Source organism: Gossypium hirsutum, chromosome A01 (assembly GCF_007990345.1).
Source record: "Gossypium hirsutum isolate 1008001.06 chromosome A01, Gossypium_hirsutum_v2.1, whole genome shotgun sequence".
NCBI lineage: Eukaryota > Viridiplantae > Streptophyta > Magnoliopsida > Malvales > Malvaceae > Gossypium > Gossypium hirsutum.
Window position 1 is genome coordinate 64,263,427 of NC_053424.1, and position 18,367 is coordinate 64,281,793.

Genomic DNA, 18,367 nt, shown 5'->3' on the forward strand with positions numbered 1-18,367 from the left:
TAACTAAAATAAATAAACAAGAAAAATAAACAAACGACTAAATAGATAAAACCAATAAGGAAGATTAGCTTATTTCAGGGTTTGTAATTAACTTCAGATTAGGGTTTTAGGGTAGATTTGCTACTGATTAACTAATTATTACCTCCCAGCCTTAAACTAATTAATCTATTGGTTGATACTCGCTTATCTTTCAAACTCACTTTCTCAACTAGGATAAACTATGATTTACTCAGTTCAACTTATCTCCTCATCTCATCTCACATATGATTACTTCCTAGAGTTGTCAAGTCTAGGGTTTAAGAACACATAATCTATACCAAATAATCCTCTTGAGAAACCCTAAACCCTTCATTAATCACTTCCCGATCCACTCATTAATCTCCCCTTAGGAATTTAGCCACTCATGTTGTTATTCATAGTCTTAATCTCAATTGAATTAAACATGTAAAGAACACGAATAAATAAGAAGAGAAAATAGATTAGAATAATCCTGGGATTAATGTCGAATGTAGAATGGAGTAGCGAATCTCTCAATTGAAATAATCAATTATCGTCGATCACAAACAAGAAATAAACTAAAATACATTAATAATATAAAAGAACTCTTAGATCAAAATTGATTCCAAGAGGAAAAATAAAGAGTTTAGAAAACCCGAAAGAAAACTAAACCTAATCCTACTCCTAACTACTGGGGTTTTTTCCTATGTCTAAAACGATTTAGTTTCATCAAGCCCCTAAGATCGGAGTGTTGGCAGTCTGGATTAGGTCTTTGACACGTATTAGGTCTTATTATAAAATTGATTGTGCGGATGAAAATAGCCTTGGTATACATGGGCATCATGTTGACCTATGTTGTGCCATACAAGTTCTATGATGCGACACGACATGTAATTTATGTCTGGTATGGTTTGTTTCATGCTTTTACGACTCAGGAAGCTTGTGTATCACTCGTCCTTTGTTCCCACATCAATTGGGCTTATAAATCAGTATCCTACAGAAAAGATAGAAATGTGCAAGTGTACACAATTGCAACAAGTAAATAAAGTTACAAGTAACTGTCGAGATATCGTACCCACAGGGAGTTTATAAGAAATTATTTTATGAAATGCAATTAAAAACACTTTGACGATTAAAAATATTTTGATTTTAAGGAAGTGATTAAAAACTAAAATATAACTAAGTAAGCTAAAATAAAAGAAAAATAAAAGTTCCAATGCACGATTTCAAAAGATGATTTTAATCAAGATGACATAATTGTGTTAGATTAATTACATTTCTTAACTTAATATTTCTAAAACAATGTTCATGTTGCTACGAAAAAATTCACGGCAACTTGGTAACTTGTTAACTATAGCACATACAGGCTTACAAAATTAACTAATTTGTTGAACATATTACTATGCCAATTCAAACAATTAATCAAATTTAATAAGCAAGTAAAAAATTAAGTGAGGTAAAAATATACAGCTATATTGAAACAGTTTAATCACAATAATCTTGCAAGTTATGCAAGGCTAATGTATTGTTTAATACCATCGTTAATTTAACCCTCAGCTACCTTAGAAGATCAAACATGCACTGATTAAGTATTGTGTCAATTAATTACAATTTCAACAAAATTATTAATTAATTCATTAGTTACCTTACAATTGTAATGCAAGAATAACTTAATCATGGTTTTACTTAATCAAACAATTTATGAAGACCTATAACAACACAAACATAATTTTAATAACTCTAGTGGACGAAATGCAATCAACCTAACACAAATTAAATTTAAGCCATGCTAATTAAATTTAGAATAACAACAAAACAAAATATCCGTAGACATGTTCATAACAAAAACAATAAAAATTAAAGGATAGAAAGTAGAATCAAATCTGGTGTTTCTCCAAAGCTTGACTAGTTTGCTCCGCTCCTCCTTCTCCGCTTGTTCTTGTTAAACTGAGGCTTCTATAAGCACTTGAATGCTGCTACCAATGGTTATTGAAGGGCTCTTTTCCAATAAGGAAACTAGTAAGGGAATGAAAGGAAAAAATGGAAAGCAAAAGAAGGTTTGGAAGAAAGAAAATGAGAGAAAAGTGTGGAATGAAATGTGTGAGAGGTGTGTTGAATGAAGAGGTGAAGGGGGTATTTACTGGGATTGGCTGCAAAAAATAGCAAAAAAATCAGCATCTATATGCTCCCCCTTTGTAACATCCCGAATTAGGGCCTAATCAGAACAGTGGTTTTGGGACCGCAAACCTGACATAGTAAAATTCATTTTTATTATATTTTATGGTCTACAATTTCACGGAATTATTTCATGAAAATCTCGTTCGAAAATTTTGACGTTTGGGCACTCAATTTAGTCAAAAGCACTAAATTGTAAAAAGTGTAAAAGTTGAGTTCTACATGTTAGAGGTGTCCAATTGTTATGAAATTTTAAATTGGAGGTCCTTATATGGTAATTAGACCATTGGTTAAGTTGGTGGACAAAAATGGACATGCCTTGGTTAGGCATGTTTCCAAAGTTTTTCATTAAGGGCATTTTGGTCATTTAGTTATTAAAATGAATTAAAAACAAAATTAAAAGACAATTGTTTATCCATCTTCAACCCCTTGGCCAAAACTTGCATGGAGAAACCATGGCTAGGGTTTTTCAAGCTTCCAAGCTCGATTGTAAGTCCGTTCTAGCCCCGTTTTTAATGATTTTTACATTTTTGAAATCCTCGTAACAAGATCTATCTATTTATACCATTTATTTGAGCTAGGGTTGATGTTTAAAAATTTACCCATGTGTGACATGCATGTGTTTTGATGTTTCATGGTAGATTGTGAAAGTTTGATGTGTAAGAAACGACTTTTACTAAGTGATTTTCAGTGAAAATGTCCAAAAGGACTAAATTGTAAAAGTTATAAAATATGTAGTAAAAGTGTGTTTTAATGGAAATTGTGGACTGTGATAATTATAAAAATGATTCGACTAGGCTTGTATGTTAAATAAATTGAATAAAAATCATTTTACAAGCCTAGGGGAAAAAACGTAATTTTTCCATAGTATGGTTTTGGGGTCACATTGAATAATGGGACTAATAAGTGGGCTAAATGTGATGTTATAGATCAAAGAAAATGAGATTCGAGCCTAGAACAAAGGAAAAGGAGTAATTGACGGTTAGGTCCCTCTTTGTCATTTTTGGTGTCGAGGTAAGTTCATGTGTAAATAATGCAATATTATGATCATATTTTTAATGATTTATTAATGTATGAGTTTCTATGTTTAAATTGTTATGATGAGTGCATGAACGACATTATAGACTATGAGAATGACATTGTAAACGAGTTCGACAAGGATGTGACATTGAGAAAATCTCGTTTGAACCTTAGGAATAGTTTAGGATACAAGTGACATGTCACTAGGAACCGTGTGATTTATGAGCTCATGAGATATGTGATATATGTTTATGTGGTTCTGAGTGCTGGTCTTGTACGTCCTACCGGTGGCTGGGTAGTCCGAAATGTGTTGAGGATACCTGATAGCTTGTGTGAGCAGCCCATAGAGCTATGTCCTGATCGACAGCTTGTGTGAGCAGACCCGTGAGTATCTCAAGAATGAGCTTTATGTGTTATGTGATATGAGGTAGGTTTAGCTACGTATGTGGCACTATTGTGCGAGCCTTCCGTGTATCCAATAGTATTCCAAGTGTTCAACAGGTAAATCAAAGATGAGTATGAGAATGAAATTACTACGAGTAAACAGACATGTACGTAAGCCTATAATTGTAAATTCATGATTATTGTGGAAATAATTGTTTATTACCCACTGTGATTGATAGTGTACATACTTGTGATGTTGGATATATGATAAATATAAATGATGATTACGTGTTAGGTTTTTGGGCCAAATTGTGATGTGATCCAATATGCTTACATGCTTAAATTGTATTTCAACGGGTATGTTAAGAACGAGAAATTATGTGACTATATTATGAGTGGTACAGGTATGTACACTGAACACATGTGAAGTGAATTTGGTATATGATGAATTCTTGGTAAGAATGTACACGAACAAGTTATGCTTGTGAAACATTGATAACTTTGTGGCAAATGATCTATATTTATAATGAATAGATGCATGATAAGATTTGATAATGATCATGTGATAGGCTTATGAGCCTAATTGATTTGTGACATATTACGGTTTATTTATTTAAATTGTGTTTCATTGGATATGAGGAAAGGAAAGACAAGCATAATTGTCGAATAAAGTCATTATAAGAATATAGTAAGATACGAGCTTAGAAAACTGAAAGGTGGTTGAACTATATGTTGAAATTATGATTACTCATAAATAATGTGCATGTGATTAAGAGGATGGAAATAACTTGTTAATTAATGTGATATGTTATAATGGGTAGACTATAGTGGCTAGGCTAACGTCAAGGCAGGTAAATGGTGTTTATGAGTTAAAGGAGTAAGCATCACAAACGAATAAGTGAAAATCTTAAGATTTAATGCCAATTGTAATAATAGTATTCTTATGGATGGATAAAGTAAATGAATGTTAATAGTTGTTATTTATTTGCATATGAACTTACTAAGCTTCGAAGCTTACCCCCTTCCTTTCCCATCTCTTATAGGTTAGTTTAGCTAGCTTGGGTTGGAGACCACTGGAGATGCCATCACACTATCAAGCTATCATTAGGTACAAGTGAATGCTAGTATTTTAAGTTTATGGCATGTATAGGGACTTTGTCTTTGATTAATTAAGCCATTGTTAATGTGGCCAAATGTGTTGGCCTAGAATGATTTATGGTCCAATTTGTATATAGTCATGAATGATGGCTTATGTTGATTATATGATTATGTATGTACTTATGTCTTTGAGATGTGATTTGTGATTGTGTGTATGTGATGGGTTATGTTATTAGTGATGAATGCTTGATGATTTAATTGGGATTTGTTTAGTATGATGATAACCATAGCTTAAATAAGAATTGGTAAGTTGGGCTTGACAAAGTAAGGGTTCTTTTGCATGCATAAGTAAAGATGAAATGATTATGATCATGTCTTTTTTGTGTATGTTAAAGTACTCAATTATGTCCTGTTAATTACCTTTGAAGTCATGTATGTGTTTTTGCAAATAAGGGTGGCAATTGGCTTGGAGAGTAGCTTCAAAGTTGTCCACACAGGTAGACACAGGGGCATGTGTCTAGGCCATGTGTGACGCACGGTCTACCCCATGGGCGTGTATTCCGGCCGTGTGTCCCTTGCACCCTAATTAGGTAAAACAGAATGCCCAGAAATAAACACATGAGAAAAGACACGGCCATGTGTCTCGGCCGTGTGAGAGACACGGCCTTAGGACACCGGCGTGTGACTTAGTCGTGTGACCCTATTTTGTTGATGACGTCATAAACAAAGAGTTACACGGGCTGAGGACACGGGCATGTCCCAAGCTACACAGGCGTGTGTGACCACACGGCCTTCCCACATGGGCGTCTAACTCCCCAAAATAAGAAAATTTTCTAAGTGTTTCAAAAGTTCCGAAAGTTCTTGGTTTAGTCCCGAACCACGCCCAATGTATGTTTTGGGCCTCGTGGGCCTGTATAAGAGACATTATGCATGTGAATGAAAAGTTTTAAATTTGGATAGAAATTCATCTCTCGGTTTTGTATGTTTGTGTGAGTTTATGTCAGGTAACGCCTCGTACCTTATTCCAATGTCGAATACGGGTAAGGGGTGTTACACCCTTGGCCGGCCACACATGTGGCTAGTTTGAAGGTTTCAAAATTGCTAAATTTAGCTTGGGGTGAATCTTTAAAAGCACAGAAAGTAGCGGGGTTTGAATGTAATTTCAAGGAAACTTCAAGGGCTGATTTGCAAGTAAAATAATCAACTAATTTGAGCTGATTGGGTTAGCATATTGGATGGTTTTGGGCAGCCTATTTGCTCGGTTGGATCAGTCTTTGGTTTACAAGAACTGGGCCTCCTTTCATAATATAATTAATAATAATTTTTTAACCCAAAATAAATTTGATATAATTAAAATTAATAATATTATGAATTAATATTCACCAGTTGGACCGTCTTAGGTTGAAAAATTAATTTGCCTTGATGCTTCAAAAATTGCTTCATGATTTTGTGCTTCTAGTAGTGTTTGCCAAGCCAATTTTCACCATTTGTGTAAATCAGTCGAAAATAAATAAAAATTTATGAAAATTAATTAAAATTAAATATGTTAATAATTTAAGTACAATTTAATTATTTTATGATTATATTCTATTTTTTGACAAGAATTACTACGAAATTGCATGAATTTGAGTTCAAAAGGGCATGAAAAAGTCTATATATTAAAAGGGCATGAAAAATTTTATATATTTTCGTGTTTCCGCACCCCTAAAATTAATTTATTGCTCCTCCCAAGTAATGCACAAATTGAAAAGAATTTCTTGGAAATACCTTTGAAAAATTCCTTCAGAAAACATTCTTCCCAAAATTATATATTTAGTATACTTATTCTCAAGAATAAGAATTTTGACATTTATGCTACTTAAGTATACATATCGTTCAAATTAATCTCAATTATTATTATGATAGAAAAAATAAACTAAATCCATTCTTAATAAAGACATGTTAAATCCCTACCAATTTGATTTTTTTCCCTTATTTAAGATTAAGTTGTAATCGTCAAGTTTAATTTATGCCTTCATATGTTGAACATAGCAGTTTCTCTCCGCTAATGTTGGTAGCACAAAAACTTGAATCAATAGGTTTTTAAAATAGGTTGTAACATGACTAGGCTAGGGGTAGGTAAAAGATAGACAAATTTAGGCTAAAATACCCTAGACTCAACTTGCATCAAACCTTTGGAATAATTATCTTTGATACACCAACTTGTTTTGCTTTTGCCTGCTCTTTTGTACATCTATTTCTTTCGAATATATATGCTCTTTTTTTACGAGCATTTTGCTGTATATCCTACAATTTTTTGAGCAGTTGCTTCTTTTGAACTCCCCCAAACTTATTTTAAAAAAATATTCTAAATAGTACTGAGTCTAGTGTTTGGGACAATTTAAAGATAATTATGAGAGAAGTGAAGGCTAAAAATTGCAAAGGTTCAAATAAAATTAGGTCATATAGTCTCAAAGTTGGGTTTCAAAGGATAAAAATTCATCAAGGTTGGCTTGAAAGGCTCAAAGGGTCCATACAAAAGTTTGCCTAAATCATTTTAACATTACATGCTTCCTAGAATTTCACCTTAAGAGATTACTAAGTCAATTCTAGAGACTTAAACTTTCATGTACGCTTAGCTTTCCTAAGGAACTAAAAATTTTATGGTATGATTTACATACTTTATTAAGAGTACATTTATGTCATAATTAAGCTAACATACAATTATTGAAATAATAGAACTTTATCCATACTGAAGTTTAGCGCATACTTAATAAAATTTCAAATTCTTGAACAAAATATAAGCCAACCATAATTAAAAGAAATATTTATTCTGAGAGGAAATAATTTCAATTTTTCGGTCCCCCTACTTAAGGTGAACAGTATCCTCATTGTTAGAAGTGAATAGATACTACACACCAGGTAAGATTCTAGAAAAAGAGGAGGTGAGTCAATTTGACTGTTTAAGTACCAAGCGCTCTCTAAATCCAATCCTAGACATGTATATAAATTGTCACACTTGTAATTTTAAAACTTGTTCATTTTTATTTATGATTCCACCTCTTGTTTTACTATTTGAGAAATAAAAATCCAAACAGAACCTAATCCTAACTTAACCTAGGAAAGAAAATAACATAAAGTAAAGATCCCCCCTTTTTATTTATTTGTAGCTCCCTCAGAATCCGAATCATCTTTTTCTCCAACGTATTTGTTTTTGCATGAATCACTTCATTCCCTCTTTGATATTGGGCTCCATGGTTCAAATATAAAATCTAGAAACTCAGGTACAAAAATAAATGGGTCATTGAATATTTTCATAAGAGCGCTTCTCATTGAGTCATCTTGTATTTTTAAATATCTCCAGTAAGCTTGTTGCTGCCATTGCATATGTTGCATTATATCCATCAATTTTGACAGCTCATCTAGAAGATCTGGTCAAGGCAATTGAGTTTTGAATGCTGAGGTTGCCATGTCAGGTTCTGTTATTGGTTCCATTGGTTCTGCCTTATCAGGGATTTCAGCTGGCTGCATTGGTTCAATCTTTGTGGGATCTTCTTCTTCTTCAGGAACCTCGCTCTCTTCAACTCGTTGCTGTAGAACAAAATCTCCTGCTATTCAGTAGAGTCCCAATCTATGATTGTGCGCGCCCTGGCTACAACCTGTCTTTTTATGCTTACAAGAATTTTAGCTTTCAAGCACAAAATTGTTATCGTAATGGGAAAGTAAGCTGGACCAAAATGTCTAACGGCACAATTTCACATTTCTCTTAGAATGATTTCTCCCACATCAATGGTCTTTGTAGTTAAAATCAAGTATAACAAAACTATTTGCTCTAATGAAATTGTAGTCCCGTGTGAAATAAGCATAAGGCTAAATCGAATGAAATAGAACCATACATTCGCTATTGGTGTCAAATATTCTCTATGACAAATGTGAGTTCCATGCTTTGACACAATCCACTTAGAACTTGGAACTGTAATATTCTCATCAAGGAAGAATATTCATAGTCTTCAAAATCAAGTAATTCAAAGAATTCATTAATAGTGTTTGAGCTTATTAGTACCTTAATTCCACGGACAGAAACTTCCGTTAATTCGCTTGAGGTCAAATTCGCATAAAATTCATGAACTAACTCTTCATTTGCACTAGGTCTTTTCTCACAAAACAACTCCCAATTGAGAGCTTCAATAATTTTTTGAATGCACGCCATGAAATCAGTATAGTTGCTTTCTTTCAGTGTAAACCCTATTTTAGGGTGCATTTATTGATTCTTGAAAACGCTATCATATCTTGCTTTGGCTTCTTTAGAGTAAAATTTGTTTTTTGATTCTTCAATTTGGACAGAGGTATGAGTTCTTTTGCGATGGAAACAATTTTTCTCAAAAATTCAATTTTCATAAAATATTAATAATTCAATAAATTGAAAAATTAATTAACAAAATAAATTTGAAATTTAGGAGAAAAATTCTCTTACCACCTTTGTATAAAAATTAAGTACTTGATAAATAAAATTAGAAGCAAAATATTTTAATCAAGGGATGACTGGAAGGGTTGGTTGCTAAACGTGGTGGAAGTGTGGTATAAAGGTAAATATGAGGCATGGCAGTGCTGGCACGTGCGGGCTAGAGTTGGCAGCGGCAATGGCATGGGTAGAATAGCTTGGATCTGGGCGTGCAGGCAGGTGTGGTGACAAGAAGCAGTTGTCGAGCTAGTGCGGGAGTAGGTGCGTCGAATGAGTACACGAGGGAGTAATAAAGCCTGGTGTGAGCGACAGCAGTAGTGTGCGCAAGCGGGTGCGTGAGCAGCAGGCAAGGGCGTTGGGTAGGCTAGCGACATGAGCAAGGGAGCAGGTCACGAGGTGCGCCTGAGGGTGGCTACTGAGCGATGAAGCTGCTAAGGGTACAGATGGTGGGTGTTGGTGTAGTTGGTTAAGGTGATGTGAATGTAATAGCCCTCACCCATATTCACGCCGGAATCAGGTTACAGAGCATTACTGAACTTACAACACATTTAAACATACATTTCACATACTTTTAGTCAATTCATATACAATTCATTCACAACCAAACATTTTATCCCTAATACGAGCCTACAAAGCCCTAACATACATTAGGAGTGGTTAAGGACTAAACCGATAACTTGGGAACTTTTTGAACACTTAAGAAATTTTCTTAAAAATAGGAGACGCGCCCGTGTCACAGGCCGTGTGGACATTCGAAATGGGATCACATGGCTGTGTCTGACCTGTGTAACTCTCTGACTTGGGTCACATGGCCAACACACACGCCCATGTGGCTAGCTCTTGTGCCCTAAAAATGGCCATACATGCCCGTGTGTCAAGCCGTGTGCTAGGCCGTGCCAAACCTGTAGGGTATATTGACTTATGCCACACGACCAAGTCACACGCCCGTGTGTGAGGCCGTGTGAAGCATACTGACTTGATTTTAATCTCAACACCAGGGGACACACGGCCATGTAACATAATCGTGGGTCATACACGGCTAAGACACACACCCGTGTCTCTGCCTGTATGGACAAAAATAGGCTATTTACCAAGCTATTTTGCCACCCTATCTTACGCACACCTATATCAACCTAATTGGCACCAAAACATAGCATAATATAACATTTTAAACAACCAATTCAAGCTTAATTCATGCATAATCTATATCACCTTTCTCAATATACACAAGACACAAGATATACCATACCATTTAAACAAAAATCACATATACAATTCAATTAAATATACACTTCCAAATATGCATCATTTAGCCTAATTTCACAAGCAAATCAACATCCACAAATCAACCATTTGATACTCATAATCCCTATTACCATTAAGCATCACACAACCAACATTCAACACATTCCACAAGACATAGACACATATATATAAACATGATTCAAACATACCAAAATAACCCAAAATGAGCCATCATTCATGGCTATATATACAAACCAAAACATATACATTTACAAGCCAATTCAAATGGCTAAATTCATTACCAAAACATAACCAAAATGACCAAAGTCCCTATACATGTCATATACTCAAAACATAAGCTTAAAAGTACCAAATCGATAATTGGATAGTGTGACGATTTCTCAATAATCCCCAAGTCTGAGCTAGCTTTAAAGTCACTATAAAACATGGAAAAATAACAAAGTAAGCTTTATAGCTTAGTAAGCTCATATGAAATAAACTCAACCTAAATATGAATATTCAAATCTTCAATTTGAACATATCAACATGTAATTTATGTACCTAACAAACCTTTGACATTTTCAATCATAATCTTATATGTAGCTTCACAACTTCTTCGATTTAAGCTTATACAGTTCATATACATACCTGTACCATCTCGTATCACTCTCATACACAAATCACTTCTTTCATTTACCCGTTGAACCATTTAGAATACTATCAGATACATGGGAAACTCGCACCCAAAGGGCCACATACATATATATAGCCGAAGCTATCTCAATCTCATATCACATATACTGCTCACACTAGAGCTATCAACGGGCCTGCTTATACAAGTTGTGGGTCAAGACGTAGCTACACGATGTTGCTCACACAAGCTGTCAAGTATCCGTAACACATGCCGATATACTCAGCCACCGGTAGGACTTACAAGACCAGCACCCAGATCACATAATCACAAATAATCCCCTAATGACATGTTAATAGTATCCAAATCTATTCCTAAGGTTCAACCAGGATTTTAAATGTCGTAACTTTGTCGAATCATTTTTGAACATATCCGTAGTCTCATAATCACAGTTTATACAAAATCAAAACATTTAAAATACATTTATAATGAAATTTATCACATACGAACTTACCTCGGACGTAAAACGGCTAAATTGATCGATTAGTCGAGAACTTTGTTTTTCCCTCGATCTAGATCCGAGTTTCACTTTTTTTGATCTATATGTAATCAAAATTAACTTATTTAATCATCTCTCTATTAAGCTTAGTCCAAAATTCACTTTAAGCCATTTTTACACAATTGCCCGTAATGCTTCACATCTTTTACAATTTAGTCCATATTTCATAAAAACCCAAATTCATGCAATTCAATACTAACCCATGCTAGCCAAATTACTATTATGCCCCTAGCAACCCATATTTTTCATTTATTTCACATTTTAACCATAAAGTTTTCACCTTTCACAATTTAATCCATATTTTGCATTTTTACTAAAAATCACTCAATAAAACTTGTATAACTATCATTAAACATTTAATAATCTATCATTAAATATCAAAATATTCATGTATTCATCAATGGAAACATCTAAAATCTTTAACAGTTTTGCAAATTAGTCATTGGGCTAGCTAGACCTAGCTGCAACGATCTAAAAAACGTAGAATTTACTAAAAATGGGACAAAATTTAACTTACATGAAATGCAAGAGATGACTGAATGCTTGAGATAAGAACAATGGTGTTTTTCTTAGGTTAATTTTGGCTAGAAGATGAAGAAAGATGATAACCATTTGTTCTTTATTATTTTACTAACATATATTTACAAATTTACCATATTAACCTTAATAATAAAACATTAATATCACTCAACAAATGCCCATAATTGTCCACCCACCATTATAATGGTCTAATTACAACATAAGGACCTCCACTTTAATTTTCCGTAACTAATAGACACTTTTAACTAATAGAACTCAAGTTTTACACTTTACGCAATTTAGTCCTTTTTATCAAATTAAACACTCAAATGATAAAATTCCTTAACGAAACTTTCACACAAACATATTTCATGTTGTAGAGATTAAAATAATAATAAAATAATTATTTTAACCTCATATTTTTGGTTCCAAAACTACTGTTTTGATTTGACCAAAAACAGGCTGTTATAATGAATGGTGGAGAGAGTTGGTAGAATTTATAGTGAAGGGAGAAAGGAATTCAAATAGAACTCTTGGAACGATTTAATAATAAAATATTTAAGTCCTAATTCCATACAAAGTTAATAACAATTAATACTTAATATAATGCATATTAAAATATTATTTGCTATTAATTATTAAAATAAAAATTATTAATTAAAATATGATCAAATTTAAACTAATCCTAATTCTATGCAAAATTGATAATAATTAATATATATTATAATAAATATAATTATATATTAGTTATTATCATCTTATTTATTAAAATTAAATTAAAAATTTTTATTTTAACTACCTTTTAAAAATATTTACAAAAAGAGATACCAATTTCAATATTTATAAAACGAGCAACCAAATTTTGCAATTAATTCAATTAATTACCTAGACTTAAAGAAAATTTGAAAATTGAGTTGCAATTAAAAGTTGGATCAAAATTGACCCTTTTATTTGAAAAAAATAAAAATTTATTTTGCCATTTAGGGAATAATTTCTCAGAAGATTATGTTCAAATCAATTGGAAAGATTGGAGGAGTCACAAGCGGTCCCTCTTAAGTTCCAATCTCCTAAACTAAATTTATTTAAACATACTAATCCCAAAAATATACCCTAAATCATTTATTTAAAAATAAAAATAAGAAAAAAATTAAATATCTGATAAAATGAACGAGACTTTATCTCGCTCAATTTTATCCCCCTAGTAATGTTTTAAGCGCTAAGCATTGACTCGGAAATTACCTCCCTTACCTTGACCATGGACCAGACCAATGTGATTTTAATTTACCTCAAAATAACCTTAATCTAAAATTGAACAATAAAACTTGCTGACCGAGAATGAAGTCAATGATAAGTTCGAACATAGGTTTGATAGGTAACAAAATCTAGAGGATCGAAATGCTCGAGTTCATAAATGTGACGCTATTCTAGACACAATCAGTAAAAATTTGGAATGTCTAAAGTACCAAAATTGAGCGTTGGAATCGTAATTGGGGAGATAAGGTTATTAGCCTCGTCTTCGTGCAAATAATGCTCAATGTGTCTCTTGTGCAAATGATGAGACTTTTGTTAATAATGACTATGAGCAACATTTTTTAACTAAATCAAAGTTCTCAATTCTAGAATTTCATGGAAAGAATGATCAAGAGACTTATTGTGATGGAAAAAATGATCACAAATTAGTTTGTCAATTCAATGGGAGATGGTCAAACGAAAGGAGGAATACGATTGAGCTATCACCTTTTGTGCAATGTTATTGGTGTAGTTCAAAAGATCATAAAGGTTTCCAATGTCCAATTCAATATCCAACTAGAGAACAAAGTAAGTATGACTTTGTACCTTTTGTTGACTCATATTCTAGCGGAAAAGAGATTTGTGATGGCAAACTTGGTGAACCAGAAAAAGATGATAGCAAGAATTTTTTCCTTGAATCTATTAAGTTAGATGAGATAGAAACGTCATGTTCTCCTACTGAGATGTATTGTACTGAATTGTATATTCATAATACTTGTGAAGGGGATATGGGAAGTGAGGCAAAATCATGTGAAAAGACCTAGAGAAAAAACGTGACGCTATTCTAGACACAATCAGTAAAAATTTGGAATGTCTAAAGTACCAAAATTGAGCGTTGGAATCGTAATTGGAGAGATAAGGTTATCAGCCTCGTCTTCGTGCAAATAATGCTCAATGTGTCTCTTGTGCAAATGATGAGACTTTTGTTAATAATGACTATGAGCAACATTTTTTAACTAAATCAAAGTTCTCAATTCTAGAATTTCATGGAAAGAATGATCAAGAGACTTATTATGATGGAAAAAATGATCACAAATTAGTTTGTCAATTCAATGGGCGATGGTCAAACGAAAGGAGGAATACGATTGAGCTATCACCTTTTGTGCAATGTTATTGGTGTAGTTCAAAAGATCATAAAGGTTTCCAATGTCCAATTCAATATCCAACTAGAGAACAAAGTAAGTACGACTTTGTACCTTTTATTGACTCATATTCTAGCGGAAAAGAGATTTGTGATGGCAAACTTGGTGAACCAGAAAAAGATGATAGCGAGAATTTTTTCCTTGAATCTCTTAAGTTAGATGATATAGAAACGTCATGTTCTCCTACTGAGATATATTGTATTGAATTGTATATTCATAATACTTGTGAAGAGGATATGGGAAGTGAGGCAAAATCATGTGAAAAGACCTAGAGAAAAGAGACATTGAGTGAGAAAAGTCTACTTGATGGTCCAAATTTGGCGAGTGAGAATCCATATAAGGTAAATTTGGAGAGTGCTCAAGTGAAAAAAGAAAAAGAAAAGAAAGAAAATACCTATACAAAAGTGAGGAATGATTAAGTTTTAACTAACCCTAACTCAAATTTATTTAGTGGTATTTCTTAATTACATGATTTCAAGGATCCATTGATGGACTTCCAATTATATTACTCTACCATCAATAGACGATTTTACTTATGGGAGAGAGGTAAGTTGAACATTGATACTTCTCTATAAGTGCTACAAGGTCAAAAAGGTAAGAAAACATTAGAAATTGATTTAAAAAGGTATATCTTGAATGTTTTTTATAAGTATGCTACTGATTTTGTTTGTAAAATATTTCCTTACAACATGTTTTCTTACTGGTCAATTTTTTTTAAACCTTGGTTTGAAAGTTAAATTGATTTTATGGGTTTATCAAAGTATGTCAATGTTACTTTTGTTGCATTTGATAGGTTTATTAAAGAACTTTATGCATTTAATCTGCAACAAAATTTTCTTCCTTAAATTTTAAATATGGATTTTTTAAATAATAATATTACACTTCTGAATTTCAATTATTATATGGAATTATTGACTAATCTTTGGAAATTCTTATCGATGATCATGCATATTTAAACAAAGTTCCAATATATTTTTTACTTGAGCACTCATGTGCCTAACATTTCTTTGTTTAGTGTTGATACCTTGTTTTTAAAGGAGATGCCCATGATCGAAGCTAATTTAAAGGATCAAAATAATTTCTTTGATCCTGGAATAGTTTTGACGCACAAGAAAGCTTAGGTAAGTATTTTATTTTAATTTTATTGTTATTTATTCTAATCCTTTTTCTTTTTGTGCAACTAAAGATTCGGGGACGATCTTCTTGAGGAAGGGGGAATGATGTGAGTCTTAAGGCCCAAAATTAGGCTCATGAATGTGATGGGCTCAAATCTCCTCAAGGCCTAATAATGAGGTCGAAGGCCAAGCAAATCTGAACAAGATTGAATGGGACCATCCAAGACTTCGTTACTAAGGCCCTAGATGCGCACACGACCAAAAAAGAAAATTAAGATTCACTTTCTTGTTTTAAAGAAAATCAAGAAACCAAATCTTTGTCCAACTTTATTGTTTCAGACAATTTCAAGAATCAAGAAAATTAAGATTTCAAATCTTGTAAATCTTGGTCCAAGAAATCGAATCTTATAGCTAATGCGCATTGGATTTCATGTATGAGCTTGAACGAGCCAATTTCGAGAGCAAACGAATCACAAGATTAAGTTCTTGAAACAATGATAAGATGTCTACAAGTCCATCTTGAAGCTTGGGAAAGTAACTTAATTGAATATCAGGCCAAATTATCAAAATGGCCCAAATTGTAAAACATTTAAACTATAGGTCCAATTTTATTTTAATAGGTGGATTATCATGTAAGAATTTATCTAAAGAGCCCATTTAATTCATTTGGTTGAATTCCCATTAAAATTCCACACTTAGATTTATTTTGTTTTTTTTATTTGATGAGCTGTCATGTTAGTTATTTGATTAGGGTTAGGAAAACTTAATTTGGGGGCCTATAAGTAGCATGGACGTCCACCGTTATAAACACACAATTCATTTATGTTTTTTTTTTGAGTTAATAATAATTCTCTTTGAACTTTTTTCAAGAATTTCTATTAAGTTTCTTTTAGAAGTTGTTTTAATAATCTTTCAGGTTGTGCGATCATCTTCAAGCTTTTTCTTGCCAAGATCTTTTTCTTGGAGGGGGAATTAGAGCCATTGAAAAGATTTGTGTTCTTAATGTTTCTAAGTCTTCTTAGGGCATCATCTTCTCTTTTTTTATCTTTAATTTATTGTTTCTTGCTTATTTAACTTAGTTCTTACTGCTTTGACTTGTTGATTTTATTGATTTTCGTTCTAGGTTAAAGTTGCTTCAAGAAAAACGTTCTCCTATCTTGTTCCAACAAGAAACACGTCAAAATTAGGAGTTTTAATTTTTTTTCTTGTTGTTTCAAACATTCTTGCACAAAAGAGTTTGCTTTTGTCTTTAAAATCACTTATAACAAATCTTTTTGTATTTTATTTTTCTAGATCTAGTTGGGGCATTTTCTTGAGGTCTAAAGACAATTTATTTTCATCCAAGAAACCCTAATTCGTTCTCTTTTGGACTCTTTACCACTCGGTTCATCTTTCTTTTATTTTAATTTTGTTTGACTTTCCTTTATGACAACTAATATGTTTTTGTTGTTTCTCGTTTCAGTTTATGTTCGTCTAGAGATCTAGGATAAATCCGCGACTTTTACAAATTTTACGATCTGCTGTCATATTCATCCACATCATTCATTATCAATCTGGATACCGTGAAACTTGTTTAACACCTTCACCAAAAATGTTGCACAAATGTCCTCTTTACTGGGAACGATCGCTGACCCCGTGACGACTGGCCCATCAACCGGTAAACTGAGTTATAAAGCTACGTCCTTGAGTGTGATTGTACACTCGCCGCCTGGAAAATGGAAAGTGTGTGTCTTGAGCCTCCATCTTTCCACCAACACACTAATGAGTGTAGGATTGAGTTTGCAACTCCCGAGCATACGAGACGCATGCAAGAATCTCACGTCTTGCAAGTAAACACGAATTTCGACAGCTGGGTTCTTTGACAAGTTATGTATGAACCTCTCCAAAACATGATCATCCACCATTTATATCGACAAAAAATTATTTAAAATATTTACAGAAATAAAGTACTTTAAATTTAACTTAATTAAAAATAACGAAATTTAAAATTTTGTCTTATCATAATCACTTGAGCAGTGGAAATGTACTTGTCGTCGAAATGAATCAAAAAGTTTGTCATTCATGATAATTTAATTGAAAAGAATAATATACAAAATAATTAAATAAAACTATAATATTTTTAAACAAGTGTATTGGAAAATTTAGAACAAAACTTGAGAGAATTGAGAGAGTTAAGAGTTTAGAAAAAATGGAGAGGGTTGAATTTAAGTTAAAAGAATAAAAAATGACCTGGTATTTATAGAAAAAAAACTTGTCGTTGGACCCTTCAAAATTTTTATTGTTACCAATGTTAAAAAATATTATTGTTGGTGGAAAGTATGCCTAAATAGATGTGCTTTCCAATTCTCTCTCTTGAAAATGACATATTTTCCTAAATTAAAAAAAAGCCTAAAAAGCAAAAAAAATTGACATATATTGTTAATTTAACCAATAATTTCATGGATAAAATTAAGACTTTTTACATTTTTATAATACGTAATTGCTTTAGAATTGAAGCAATAATCCAGGAAAAGATATTTCAATATATTAGGTAGAAGGGGATTTCTCAAGGTATCTACCGGAGTGAGCCGAATAACTAATCCTCCGCATTCTATAAGCCCATGAAGGAGATAGATGCTGGCCATGAGTTTTAAAGTTACTCCATACTAAAGGTGAGGATCAAACCTTCAACCACTGGCTAAGGTAGGATAGACCCTTACTATCTCACCTAACTCCCATGGTTAGTGTAATAGCTCGTTTTTAGTCAAATCA